Source organism: Phocoena sinus, chromosome 5, assembly GCF_008692025.1.
Source record: "Phocoena sinus isolate mPhoSin1 chromosome 5, mPhoSin1.pri, whole genome shotgun sequence".
NCBI lineage: Eukaryota > Metazoa > Chordata > Mammalia > Artiodactyla > Phocoenidae > Phocoena > Phocoena sinus.
Genome location: NC_045767.1, coordinates 27,689,056 through 27,704,531, shown reverse-complemented (window position 1 = coordinate 27,704,531; position 15,476 = coordinate 27,689,056). Strand labels below are relative to the sequence as shown.

The 15,476-nt window shown below is 36.8% G+C and overlaps 1 protein-coding gene across 1 annotated transcript in view; it reads left to right on the top strand.

Annotated features, from left to right (window-relative positions):
• The window catches only part of ANK2 (ankyrin 2), a 574,287-nt gene that overhangs the window by 105,297 nt on the left and 453,514 nt on the right, over positions 1-15,476 (top strand). The gene's annotated exons all lie outside the window — the stretch shown is intronic.

Below are 15,476 nucleotides of genomic sequence, written 5' to 3'. Positions count from 1 at the left end.
CTGAGATTTGAACAAAATGGGAACAAAAATATTAACATTATGTCATCTCTTGAGTAAAGCTGTAAAAAAAAGAATTGGTTACTTTTGCTATGTTGTTAAGATATTTTAGATATTGGAATAGAGAGGAGTGAGGAATTTGGAAAGGAATACAGTGAAACGCCCAAATTCTCGGAATTTGATTCAAACCAAAAGGATATGATCTCTTAAATTCAGCACAGATTTAAAAATAATTATTCTTCCAGTTGTGAAACATCTTAGTCACACCTCTGTTTTAATGACCCCAAAAATAATTCTGTAAGTCTTGGTGTAAAAAATGAAAGGATGATATGTTAAAATGATTTTTTCCTATTTGTTTAAAAAATCTTTTTTTCCATTTTATTGAGAAATAATTGACATACATCACTGTGTAAGTTTAAGGCATACAGCATGATGGTTTGATTTACATATATTACAAAATGATTACCACAATAGTTTCAGCTTACATTCATCTTCTCATATAGATACAATAAAAAGAAAATAAGGAAAAAATTCTCCTTATGAGAAGAGCTCTTATAATTTGCTTCCTGAACAATTTTTCTATATGACGTACAACAGTGTTAGCTATATTCATCATGTTGTACATGACATCCCTAGTACTTATTTATCTTATAACTGGAAGTTTGTACCTTTTGACCACCCTCCTCCAATTCCCCCTCACCACACACTTCATGTCTGGTATCTAGAAGTCTGATCTCTTTTTCTATGAGGTTTTTTTTTTTTTTAATTGCACATATTAGTGAGATCATACAGTATTTATCTTTCTCTGTCTGATTTATTTCACTTAACATAATGCCTTCAAGATCCATCCATGTTGTCCCAAATCCTTGTTTTTTATGGTTAAATAATATTCCATAGTATATATACATACTACAACTTTTTTTTTTTTTGAGAGGCATTTATCATCTATTTCTTTGTTTATCACACCAGATCCAAATGTCTCTCCCAATCTCCCAGTTCATCCCACCCAACCCCCTGCTTCCCCCTTGGTATCCATATGTTTGTTCTTTACATCTATACTACAACTTCTTTATTCATTCATCCATTGATGGATGCTTAGGTTGTTTCCATGTCTTGCCTATTGAAAATAATGCTGCAGTGAACAAGGGGGTGTACATATCTTTTAGAGTTAGTGTTTTTGTTTTCTTTGGATATATTCCCGGAAGTGGAACTGCTGAATCATATGGTAGTTCTAATTTTAGTTTTTTTTTTTTTTTTGCGGTACGCGGGCCTCTCATTGTTGTGGCCTCTCCTGTTGTGGAGCACAGGCTCCGGACGCGCAGGCTCAGCGGCCATGGCTCACGGGCCTAGCCGCTCCGCGGCACGTGGGATCCTTCCGGACAGGGGCACGAACCTGTGTCGCTTGCATCGGCAGGCGGACTCTCAACCACTGCGCCACCAGGGAAGCCCCTCAAAGGAATTTTTTATTAATAAAATCCATTGGTTACAGTATACTGTAAACATTTTGGGATTACTTTAGTGGAATAAACTTGGAAGAACTTTGAGAGATTATTCAGAAGAGTTAGCTGGTACAGAATATAAAATTAATTAAAGTTGTAGAGCATGAAATAAGTTTCTTTCCTGCACTTCCCTGGTAATCAATCTATTCTTCCACTCTTGACTGGACTATTGTCAGCTAAGAGAGAAAGTTTGTAGTGATCATGAAAAGAAAATACAGTGTTACTTTGCTTTTAATAGAAGAGTTGCAAGTAAAGTCAGCTATTAGTTTGTGTTCTGGGCTCCTACACAACAATTTCAGAAATAACTTCTTTGAACCTTTTCTGTCAGTCAACAGGGTGTCTTTCCTGTGGGCTGCACGTCAAAATCATTAAAAAAGTTCAGAGACTTGGATTCTGTGCCTGGAGAATCTGGTTCAGTAGATTTCAGTAGGGTCAGGGTGACTATATTTAAACAAGACAAAATGAAGCATAAAACCCCCTCTAGTCATTTTGATGTGTAGCCTAGATTGAGAATGACTGGGCTGTATGTACAAACCACTGAGGATATGAAGAAATAAGATGTCAGGTCGGTCTTCACATTGTTTACTCTCTGAAAGAGCTCAGAGTGCACTTTTTTTTTCAAATTTTATTTTTTTATACAGCAGGTACTTATTAGTCATCCATTTTATACACATCAGTGTGTACATGTCAATCCCAATCTCCCAATTCATCACACCACCATCCCCACCTTCTGCGGCTTTTCCCCCTTAGTGTCCATACTTTAGTTCTCTACATCTGTGTCTCAGCTTCTGTCCTGCAAACGGTGCATCTATACCATTTTTCTAGGTTCCACATACATGCGTTAATATATGATACTTGTTTTTCTCTTTCTGACTTACTTCACTCTGTATGACAGTCTCTAGATCCATCCACGTCTCAACAAATAACCCAATTTCTTTCCTTTTTATGGCTAATATTACATCGTATATATGTACCACAACTTCTTTATCCATTTGTCTGTCGATGGGCATTTAGGTTGCTTCCATGACCTGGCTATTGTAAATAGTGCTGCAATGAACATTGGGGTGCATGTGTCTTTCTGAATTATGGTTTTCTCTGGGTATATGGTTTTCTCTGTTATATATCTCACACCTCACTGGTGTGAGGTGATACCTCATTGTAGTTTTGATTTGCATTTCTCTAATAATTAGTGATGTTGAGCAGCTTTTCATGTGTTTCTTGGCCATCTGTATGTCTTCTTTGGAGAAATGTCTATTTAGGTATTCTGCCCATTTCTGGATTGGGTTGTTTGTTTCTTTAATATGGAGCTGCATTAGCTGTTTATATATTTTGGAGATTAATCCTTTGTCCCTTGATTCGTTTGCGAATATTTTCTCCCATTCTGAGGGTTGTCTTTTTGTCTTGTTTATGGTTTCCTTTGCTGTGCAAAAGCTTTTAAGGTTCATTAGGTCCCATTTGTTTACTTTTGTTTTTATTTCCATTATGCAAGGAGGTGGATCAAAAAAGATCTTGCTGTGATTTATGTCAAAGAGTGTTCTTCCTATGTTTTCCTCTAAGAGTTTTACAGTGTCTGGTCTTAAATTTATGTCTTGAATCCATTTTGAGTTTATTTTTGTGTATGGTGTTAGGGAGTGTTCTAATTTCATTCTTTTACGTGCGGCTGTCCAGTTTTCCCAGCACCACTTATGGAAGAGACTGTCTTTTCTCCATTGTCTATCCTTGCCTCCTTTGTCATAGATTAGCTGACCATATGTGCGTGGGTTTACCTCTGGGATTTCTGTCTTGTTCCATTGATCTATGTTTCTGTTTTTGTGCCAGTACCATATTGTCTTGATTACTGTGGCTTTGTAGTATAGTCTGAAGTCAGAGAGTCTGATTCCCCCTGTTCCTTTTTTTTCCCTCAAGACTGCTTTGGCTATTCGGGGTCTTTTGTGTCTCCATACAAATTTTAAGATTTTTTGTTCTAGTTCCGTAAAAAATGCCATTGGTAATTTGATAGGGATTGCATTGAATCTGTAGATTGCTTTGGGTAGTATAGTCATTTTCACAGTATTGATTCTTCCAATCCAAAAACATGGTATATCTGTCCATCTGTTAGTATCATCTTTAATTTCTTTCATCAGTGTCTTATAGCTTTCTGCATACAGGTCTTTTTTCTCCCTAGGTAGGTTTATCCCTAGGTATTTTATTCTTTTTGTTGCAATGGTATATGGGAGTGTTTCCTTAATTTCTCTTTCAGATTTTTCATCATTAGTGTATAGGAATGCAAGAGATTTCTGTGCATTAATTTTGTATCTTGCAACTTTACCAGATTCATTGATTAGCTCTAGTAGTTTTCTGGTGGCATCTTTAGGATTATCTATGTAGAGTATCATGTCATCTGCATACAGTGACAGTTTTACTTCTTCTTTTCCAATTTGTATTTCTTTTATTTCTTTTTCTTCTCTGATTGCCGTGGCTAGGACTTCCAAAACTACGTTGAATAATAGTGGTGAGAGTGGACATCCTTGTCTCGTTCCTGATCTTAGAGGAAATGCTTTCAGTTGTTCACCATGGAGAATGATGTTTGCTGTGGGTTTGTCATATATGGCCTTTATTATGTTGAAGTAGGTTCCCTCTATGCCCACTTTCTGGAGAGTTTTCATCATAAATGGGTGTTGAATTTTGTCAAAAGGTTTTTTTGCATCTATTGAGATGATCATATGGTTTTTATTCTTCAATGTGCTAATATGGTGTATCACATTGATTGATTTGCATATATTGAAGAATCCTCACATCGGGATAAATCCCACTTGATCGTGGTATATGATCCTTTTAATGGGCTGTTGGATTCTGTTTGCTAGTACTTTGTTGAGGATTTTTGCATCTATATACATCAGTGATATTGGTCTGTAGTTTTCTTTTTTGTAGTATCTTTGTCTGGTTTTGGTATCAGGGTGATGGTGGCCTCATAAAATGAGTTTGGGAGTGTTCCTTCCTCTGCAATTTTTGGAAGAGTTTGAGAAGGATAGGTGTTAGCTCTTCTCTAAATGTTTGGTAGAATTCACCTGTGAAGCCATCTGGTCCTGGACTTCTGTTTGTTGGAAGATTTTAAATCATAGTTTCAATTTCATTCCTTGTGATTGGTCTGTTCATATTTTCTGTTTCTTCCTGGTTCAGTCTTGGAAGGTTATACCTTTCTAAGGATTTGTACATTACTTCCAGGTTATCCATTTTATTGGCATAGTGTTGCTTGTAGTAATCTCTCATTACTCTGTATTTCTGCAGTGTCAGTTGTTAGTTCTCTTTTTTCATTTCTAATTCTATTGATTTGACTCTTCTCCCTTTTTTTCTTGCTGAGTCTGGCTAATGGTTTATCAATTTTGTTTATCTTCTTAAAGAACCAGCTTTTAGTTTTATTGATCTTTGCTATTGTTTTCTTTGTTTCTATTTCATTTATTTCTGCTCTGATCTTTATGATTTCTTTCCTTCTGCTAACTTTGGGTTTTGTTTGTTCTTCTTTCTCTAGTTCCTTTAGGTGGAAGGTTAGAGTGTTTATTTGAGGTTTTTCTTGTTTCTTGTTTCTTGAGGTAGGCTTGTATAATATAGCTATAAACTTCCCTCTTAGAACTTCTTTCGCTGCATCCCATAGGTTTGGGATCATTGTGTTTTCATTGTCATTTGTCTCTAGGTATTTTTGGATTACCTCTTTGATTTCTTCAGTGATCTCTTGGTTATTTAGTAACGTATTGTTTAGCCTCCATGTGTTTGTGTTTTTAACTTTTTTTCCCTGTAATTCATTTCTAATCTCATAGCGTTGTGGTCAGAAAAGATGCTGGATATGATTTCAATTTTCTTAAATTTACTGAGGCTTGATTTGTGACCCAAGATGTGATCTATCCTGGAGAATGTTCCGTGCGCACTTGAGAAGAAAGTGTAATCTGCTGTTTTTGGATGGAACGTCCTATAAATATCAATTCAATTGATCTGTCCATTGTGCCATTTAAAGCTTGTGTTTCCGTGTTTATTTCATTTTGGATGATCTGTCCGTTGGTGTAAGTGAGGTGTTAAAGTCCCCCACTATTATTGTGTTACTGTCGATTTCCTCTTTTTTAGTTGTTAGCAGTTGCCTTATGTATTGAGGTACTCCTGTGTTGGGTGCATATATATTTATAATTGTTTTATCTTCTTATTGGATTGATTCCTTGATCATTATGTAGTGTCCTTCCTTGTCTCTTGTAACATTCTTTATTTTAAAGTGTATTTTATCTGATATGAGTATTGCTACTCCAGCTTTCTTTTGATTTCCAGTTACATGGAATATCTTTTTCCATCCCCTCTCTTTCAGTCTGTATGTGTCCCTAGGTCTGAAGTTGGTGTCTTGTAGACAGCATATATATGGCTCTTGTTTTTGTATCCATTCAGCAAGCCTGTTTCTTTTGGTTGGAGCATTTAATCCTTTCACATTTAAGGTAATTATTGATATGTATGTTCCTATAACCATTTTCTTCATTGTTTTGGGTTTGCTTTTGTAGGTCCTTTTCTTCTCTTGTGTTTCCCACTTTGAGAATGCCCTTTAGCATTTGTTGTAGAGCTGGTTTGGTGGTGCTGAATTTTTTTTTTTTTTTTTTTTTTTTTAGGTACGCGGGCCTCCCACTGCTGTGGCCTCACCCGCTGTGGAGCACAGGCTCCGGACGCGCAGGCTCAGCGGCCATGGTTCACGGGCCCAGCCGCTCCGCGGCATGTGGGATCCTCCCAGACTGGGGCACGAACCAGCGTCCCCTGCATCGGCAGGCGGACTCTCAACCACTGCGCCACTAGGGAAGCCCGGTGGTGCTGAATTTTCTTAGCTTTTGCTTGTCTGTAAAGCTTTTGAGTTTTCCATCTGAATGAGATCCTTGCCCTGTAGAATAATCTTGGTTGTAGGTTCTTCCCTTTCATCACTTTAAGTACATCATGCCACTCTCTTCTGGCTTATAGAGTTTCTGCTGAGAAATCAGCTGTTAACATTATGGGAGTTCCCTTGTATATTATTTGTCGTTTTTCCCTTGCTGCCTTCAATAATATGTCTCTGTCTTTAATTTTTGCCAGTTTGATTACTATGTGTCTCGGCATGTTTCTCTTTGGGTTTATCCTGTATGGGACTTTCCGCACTTCCTGCACTTGGGTGGCTATTTCCTTTCCCATGTTAGGGAAATTTTCGACTATAATCTCTTCAAATATTTTCTTGGTTCCTTTTTTTCTCTCTTCTCTTTCTGGGATCCCTATAATGCGAATTTTTTTTTTTTTTAAACATCTTTATTGGGGTATAATTGCTTTACAATGGTGTGTTAGTTTCTGCTTTATAACAAAGTGAATCAGCTATACATATACATATGTTCCCATATGTCTTCCCTCTTTAATGCGAATGTTTTTGCATTTAATGTTGTCCCTGAGGCCTCTTAGGCTGTCTTTATTACTTTGCATTCTTTTTTCTTTAGTCTGTTCTGCAGCAGTGAATTCTACCATTCTGTCTTCCAGGTCACTTATGCATTCTTCTGCCTCAGTTATTCTGCTATTGTTTCCTTCTAGTGTAGTTTTCATTTCAGTTATTGTATTGTTCATCTCTGTTTGTTCTGTAATTCTTCTAGGTCTTTGTTAAACATTCCTTGCATCATCTCGATCTTTGCCTCCATTCTTTTTCCGAGGTCCTGGATCATCTTCACCATCATTATCCTGAATTCTTTTTCTGGAAGATTGCCTATCTGCATTTCATTTAGTTGTTTTTCTGGGGTTTTATCTTTTTCCTTCATTTGGTACATAGCCCTCTGCCTTTTCATCTTGTCTGTCTTTCTGTGAATGTGGTTTTTGTTCCACATGCTGCAGGATTGTAGTTCTTATTGCTTCTGCTGTCTGCCCTCTGGTGGATGAGGCTATCTAAGAGGCTTGTCAGAGTCTACTTTTTAAAATAGATAAAATACTTATTTTTCTAATAGAAAAGATATTTTTCTGTCATGAGCTCTCATCCCACATGTTGATAGTTTTTATATTTATTGTCTAAGGCTCTACCATGCCAGAAATACAAGGGCAAAGAACAGGCCGATTGATTGATTCAACTATGTCAGAATAAATTGTCAAAGATATGAAATGGGCAGAAGAGATTACTGGGTGTCTGTTCAGTGGAGTGCTAAGCATTATCAAGCAGACCTTCCTGGAATTATCTGACTTTATAAGGGTTTGCATATTTAATTTTCTTTCTAGGGCATTTTACAACTTTGTGGAGGTAGAAGTTAATTTGTATTAACCTGATAGGAATGCAAATGATTCTTTTCCATACAAATGCTAATAGATTTTGTCCAGTATGAATACATTTAATTTCTGTTTTATAGAAAAGATAATCCAAAACATAATATTTTATTGCCAATAGGATATTAACCAGTTTCGCATATACTAGCAAATTATTTCAGCATTTAGCATACATAGTGGTCCATGTATAAGTCTGTTCTTCTAATCCTCCTTTGAACCAGTTTTAACATCTTACTGATCTTGTCATTAATTAGCTGTATAAAATCTTTGACATGTATTATCTAATATTTGAATGATAGTTATGATTTTACGTTTTTGAAAATTGTGCTTTCTCAACTATAAATCCCTTCATGACTTAGATTTGCCTTTGGAAAGATTTCTCATCAGGAATATTTGTATACCTGCTGCTCTTCCAACTGCTGGCTGTTTTCTCACTTATCACTACCTGGCAATGGAGCTGGAGATACGATATATATCCTCCTTGCCCATCACTGCTTGTTTCATAAGTTGAGATGATTCCTTCTCTGATATCACACAGAAAAAATTCATAAAATCATCTACCCTGTCTTTTTCTGAAAAAGCTATTCTGGCAGATTTATTGACAAAAATCAACTATCCTGCATCTTTTAATTACATCATAATCATTCTTATGGCTTTTGCTAAGCTATGGTTATAAACCACATCACATTCACTGGAGAAACATTGTTTGCTACCATGGCAACAGGCAAACTATGTCAAAGTTATATATAAATTGTACTTATTTCTTTGACCTCTTCTGTGGGGATGTGACTTTGCTCTTGAAACAATTCAGAGATATCCTCTCTTGCTTTCCAGACTGATAAACCTTCTCATACCAATGATCAGAGCCAATTTAAGGTGATCTCTAGATACTCTTCATATTTGATTAAGAAGGTCCCTGCTGTGTCATTAGCCTATAAAGTTTAGAAGCATCTTCTGATGTTCTAATAGTCTTGTAGGTTCATTCTGATTTAAAAAAAAATCAAAAAATAAATGAGTATGTACACTTTTAGAAATATCCAAAAAAAGTTTGCTAAAGAATAGACTTATGTGTGAGAACATATTTATTAAGTTTTAAAATAATATATAGAGAAAAGTATAATATATTGGAGTTCAGAATAAACAGTTGCTGGGTTTTTTTGAACTAGCTTTTGCAGTAATTATAATTGACAGGAGGAAGTACCTTTCATTTTCCTAAGCTGATGCAATTAGGAAATGTTTTAAATAGGAAAAGAATATATGCTCATGTAATTAGCACTTATGATAGAAAACACAAATGACATTATGAGATGTTTCCATTATCAATCATTAAAATATACATTTTACTTAAAACACCTAATGTAGAATTTTTTGGAATAGCAATTGTTATGGGCTGAACTGTGTCCCCTCTAACTTCATATGTTGAAGTCCTAAGCTCCAGTACTTCAGAATGTGACTGTATTTGGAGATATAGCTTTAAAGAGATCATTAAAGTGAGGTCGTTAGGGTGGGTCCTAGTCCAATATGACTGTTGTCTTTGTGAGAAGAGATTAAGACACAGGCGCACCCATAGGGAAAACCATTTGAAAATTGAAAATCCATGAAGAAGACAGCTATCTATAAGCCAAGGAGAGAGGCTTCAGAAAAAAAACAACCCTGCCTACACTTGATTTTGGACCTCTGGCCTCCAGAATTGTGAGAAAATACATTTCTCTTGTTTAAGATACCCAGTCTTAAGTTTTTTTTTTTCAATGAGTTCAAGGTGGGATAAGGAACCACGTATATTAAAGTCTGTAAGTAGGTTAATTTGTGCTTACCAGTCAACATTTATTTGGCTTATTTTTTTGGTCAAAGTCAACTTCTGTTTTTAGGAAGTCCCTGATTTATACTACTATGTATCTCTTCATTTAAAAGTGATTGGCATACTATTTATTCTTAGACATATGTCTATTGTAACCAGGGTTTGCCATGATAAAAACAAATTGTTTTTAGGATTATGAAAGTAATGAAGAAATGAGGAGAACTTTGTGGGAAGGGAGCTCCTGAACTAGTAGGCTTGCTGTGACAAATATGCATACTGTTCTTAGGATTCAGTCTGTAGTTGTGTTCATGTGCAGTCATTGAATTAATCCTTCGTTTTTGTTTCTGTCATGACCAACCTAGGCACTAGCCAGCTGGCCAAGCTGATTTTCCCCTAAGAAATCTTCCATTTCTTCACCTCAGATGAGTGTCTCTAGGTGAATGCAGTGATAAATGAGTCTGGGTTACAATGAGCGATTGTCCTTGCATCCAGCGGCAGGCTCTCATCTAACAATCTGTGCTGCAGACTCAACCTTGATTCTCACTCTCTGATGACCACAAGTCTAGTGATATCCTTCTATGGGATGAGGACTGGCATAATGGCCTGTTCTCTCTTGTTGCCAGAAAGTAGCAGCCTATACAGATGTTGGAAGAACTCTCCTATACCCAGTTAACAATGAGTTAGACATTGCCCAGCGAGCAGACTGTGACAGACGCCCTGACTCATGAAGTGTAGTCTCTGAGTGACTGGCGACTAGCAGAATAATGCACTTTTTGCTTCTGGGCCCATAAAAGGGAGTGGGTGAAAAAGATGTTGCTGAAGGAGTAGAGGAATAGAGTATTTGGGGGTGGAAGTTCTTATCAGAATGGGAGCTCATCTTTGTACAGTCATTTTCCTGATTATTGAAAATGTTCAAGTGTTGTTTAGGGTGCTACCTGTGAATACCAAGCAGAGGAGTTTGGGTAAGAGTGGGGGAGAGAGAAGGCTGGATTGCACTGTGTATGGAAAAAGAGTGATGTAAGTGAAAAAGGACAACAGACAGGAATAGTAAGTGGGGTCTCCATTTACAAGTGTACAACGTCCTAGCAGGGAAACTATATTAAGCAAGGATTGAGAATAACTGCCAGGATTTGGTCAGAGCACAAGTGGAATAGGACACCGAGGCTTCAAGATATCAGGTGTAGATGAGCAGGAATTTTGATGATTTGTAACAGTACTTTAGTCCTTTCCTCTTGGTCATGATAAGAACTTTTAAACCCATTGTGGAGTCTGCATGTGACTAGGGAGACAGCCTGGTGCAGATGATAGGGGGGCATTTCTGGGAAAGTGTTGAGCAGAGCAGAGCATTGGAGGCCAGAGTCTTAGTGGTTGTGAATAGAGAGGCTGGCACCCTACAAAATTGGTCTTACCCCTCAATCCCATTTTATCATAGGCTCACAGCATAAATCCATGGGGATCCAAGAAGCCCTATGTCTTTTGTAAGTTAATGACAAGCTTGATTGCATACTACTTATTTTATGTACAGTTCCAGGATTTCTACTTTAACCAGTTCCACAAAGGCTCCTCCCTCGTTTGAAGGAACTGCAGGTTGGTCTTGATGCCTTGACTAGACAATCATGTGATAATTCCATCAGACAGCATTCCATACTGATTTATATCCCCAATCCTGGTATCTCTATCTTAATAGGAATTGCACATTTTTTACAGACAAAATTAATTTTCATTCATATTTGGGAGTTGTCATGGAATCAAATAATGAAGCTTAGAGTGACTCTAAAAAACTGGAAATTGCAACTTAATATAGGTGCTGAAGATTCAGTTTAATTCATATGTAAAAAGACAACAGAATATCATAGTGTTCCCACTGCTAAGAACTAGTTGTTTATCAGTGAGTGTTAATTTGTTGTTTAATAAGTGCAAGGGTCAACCTCAAGCCTGATAGTGATAAAGATAAAACACTTGGCTGAAATGCTGAACAGTCTTCAATGAGCTAGCCTCATTCTCATGTCTGTAGGTGTGGCTTTCTGCCTACAAAGGATATAAGGTTTAGTGTTAATCCAAAGTTTAAGTTGTTTGTAAACAGATTTAGTAGAATATTTTAAGGCCAATGAGAAAGAAAACTTCTTGAACGTATTTTCCAGATTACTGCATATAATTTCACTCTTCAAAAACCTCTTTCAATTAGTTTTTAAAGTGGTTTCATACTAGATAAGATTAAAGTTTCCCTAATGTAAAGCTAAAGGAAAATGATGTGTTAGTAAAAAACTTTAGTAAAATTGCCAATGTAATTTTCCTTCATTTAATCAAAGGAGTTAACTTCATGTAACCTTTGATATTCTCCTATTTCTTCCTATATTCAGGAAAATGTAAATATCAGTTAATAGATTATTCACTCAAATTCCTCTTTCCTCTTTGCTTTCTTAAGCATACCTTTTTCCATTTTCTTTATAATTTCCACGGTACAGTAGAAAGAAGAATGGATCAGGAGTTAAGGGATATGACTCATGAATAAATTAGTTGAAAAAATCCAATCATTTTGGATATAAGCAGAAAAATTTGAATATGGAGAGGCAAATTAGGTGATATTAAGAAATTATTGTTAATTTCGTTAGATGTGATACCAGTTCATGGTTATGTAAGCAAGTGTTCTTGTGGTTTAGAGATGCATACTAAAAGATTTAGTGATGAATTGCCAAGATGCCTATGTCTGGAATTTGCTTCAAAATACTTTGCCAAAGAATAAAAAAACTTATATGAAGCCAGTGTTAATAATTGTTAAATCTAGGGAAAGAGAATATGGGCGTTCACTTTACAAATCTCTCTCTGCTTGTTGTGTGTCTGAAATTTTTCATAATAGAAAGTTAAGTAAAAACAAACCTAGAGGCAGGTACTTGATATTGGACCTGTGCTCTGGATATGTCAATGAGCCCTCCTGATTCTCAGTTTTTCCAACTTAAAATTAAAAAAAAGGCATTTTACAGTGAGTGTTAATATAATTCACATGAAGGAACTCTGAAGAAAGTAGAAAGTGATTCCATAAATAAGGTACAGGTTATTAAATAATCACTTAACTTTGTGAAAATAATTTAAAAAAAAAGAAAACTGAAAAATTATAATAGATCTAAAGGAGATTGACTAAGAGGATGGCCATCTGGAAATGATGTCATATTAGAGTGGCCAAAGACCCGGGGGAGATTTAGCCTACAGGAAGGATGGTTGGGGGAGTTGGGGCCTGTTTGTTTCTTTTGAATATTTGAAGAGCTGTGGAAAGAGAATCAGTGCAGTTCTGGAAGGCAGAATGGGACCAGTTTATGGGAGAATAAAGTGGAAGGTTTGGATTCAGAATTTGGAAGGACTTCTTAATGAGAATTTTCTTCAGATAGAATTTAATAATCTTGTGAAATAAGACTATCTCTGTGTGAAGCTTTCAGTGGAAGCTAGTGACCTACTATCGACCCCGGCTTATGTGTTTCTGTCTTTAAATGGGAGGTTAGATCCTCTTCTCGAGCCCTGAGAAACCTTCCAGCTGTCTGTGGTTTCATTGATCCCTGTCTCTCCATATCATTCTATTTTTCATTTTATCCAAGACATTACTCTCTCTCAACATTCTTTTCTTCTCCCTCTGGCCTCCTAATTCCTCCCTACTTGAATTTTTTGTCAACATCTCTATTTTTTCAGGGTTTAAGTCAGTTCATTGGTATTTTATTAGATTCCATTATCATATTTTCTCTTTCTGCCATTAAAGGTCACTATCAATCCACCTCTTTCCTTTTCCCAGTATTTATTTCTTCATACTTTGTTGAACACATAGTTATATATTAGGAAGATGAGGTAAAATTAACTTATAATAAATAACTATTGAGCATTTTCTATATGCCGGGCAGTATTTTGGATACTGGAGATACAGCATTAACAAAATAAGCAAAAGATCCTTGCTCTCATGGAGTTTATATTCTTGGAAGAAGACAGAAAGCAAAGTAGTAATAATATATATGTTAGATAGTAGTAAGTGCTATAGATAAAGGAATAGGGAGTATGGAGGGGAGGGTTTTTTTTAATATATAAATTAGACAGGAAAGACCTTTCTGATTGGATGACATTTGAACAAAGATCTGAAGGAAGTAAGAGAACAGTGTGAATATCGGAGGAAAATACATTCCATGTGCAGGCAACAGTGAGGGCAAAGTCTTTGAGTTAGAGCCTGCTTGGCTTGCTCCAGGAATTCCAAGGGGGCCACTGTGGCTGGAATGGGGTAAGCAAGTGAGAGTGTAGAAACTGCAGTCAGAGGTGTGTGTGTGTGTGTATGTGTGTGTGTGTGTGTAAGGGTACAGCTGGGGTGCTATAACATACTGTGCCATGTAAGGTCTTTAGCTTTCCTCCTAGTGAGATGCAGGATCCTATTGGAGGATTTCTAGCTGAGAAGTGACAAGATCCAAGTTGCATTTTAATGTTTTCTTTTTCTCGGGGTTTATACTCTTGGAGGTGAAAGTAAAAAGCAAAACAAAACAAACAAGCAAAAAACTTAGATTAAAACTGTGAAGACAAATATGATATCATCTTTTGTTTATTTGAATAAATATTTTGGGGCATGTATCATGGGATTATAGCACCTATGATAGTGATCAGTCGTGAGAGAAAAAGATACCTAGGCCATGTCCCTGCCTTTGAGACCATCCATCTGGTGTCTTGTCTTCTCAGTTATGTGAGTTTTGAAGAATACAATAAGCATAACAAGGATGACAACAAACGCCCTTTGAGAGTCTTCCTTGGTCAATATTATGAAGAATATAAAAATATACAACAAAATCACTGCCTCAAGGAATTTACAGTCATTCATAGCCGGAGACAAGGAAAGATATACAGAAATTAAAATTTAAGAATGACAAAGGAGGGCTTCCCTGGTGGCGCAGTGGTTGAGAATCTGCCTGCCAATGCAGGGGACACGGGTTCGAGCCCTGGTCTGGGAAGATCCCACATGCCACGGAGCGACTGGGCCCGTGAGCCACAACTACTGAGCCTGTGTGTCTGGAGCCTGTGCTCCGCAACAAGAGAGGCCACGACAGTGAGAGGCCCGTGCACGGCGATGAAGAGTGGCCCCCGCTCGCCGCAACTAGAGAAAGCCCTCGCACAGAAACGAAGACCCAACACAGCCAAAAATATAAATAAATAAATGAATTAATTTAAAAAAAAAAAAAAAAGAATGACAAAGGAATAGCAGTGATGTAAAATAGTGAGTGTTTATCTTTCCTGGGACAGAAAGACTTGTTAAATTAATCTGTCACTAGTTCAGAATGACGATATGTCAGTGACCCACTCTCACCATCTATCAGTGATAGATGCTTTTTCTTCTAGAGCATGTCTTTGTCTCTGGAATTGTGTTAATTGAAAGTTTGTAAACGGAGGAGCTTCTGTATTGTACACCACTAAATGGCAGATGATTTGACCACTGAGTGTAAAGAGCTCATGTGATTTGAGAAGTAGGAACAACAAGAATACTGTTAACATTTATTGAGCTCTTACTATGTGCTAGGTCCTATTCTAGGCGTTTTCATATATTCACTCATTTTTTCGTGCAACTCTAAGAAGGTACTATCACTGCCCCTATTTTACAGATGCGGGGCTCAGTAACTTTCCCCAAATCTTTTTTTTTTTCCCCCAAATCTTTTAATTGGCAGGTGGGGAGCCAGAATTCTCCAAGACAGTCTGTACTCTACAGAGATCATGTTCCAAACTATTCTACTGATAAAGTTTATTTATACTTCAACAACTTTTTAAATAGTTGCCAACAAATAAATCTGAACTTGTTTTCAAAGAGCTTACACGTATTTGAAGGATTGGATGAAATAGTGGTAGGTGTTGAAAATCTTACCTTTCATTACTTACCTTTTGGATGGCAGGCTTTATGTTGGAGCAGCTAA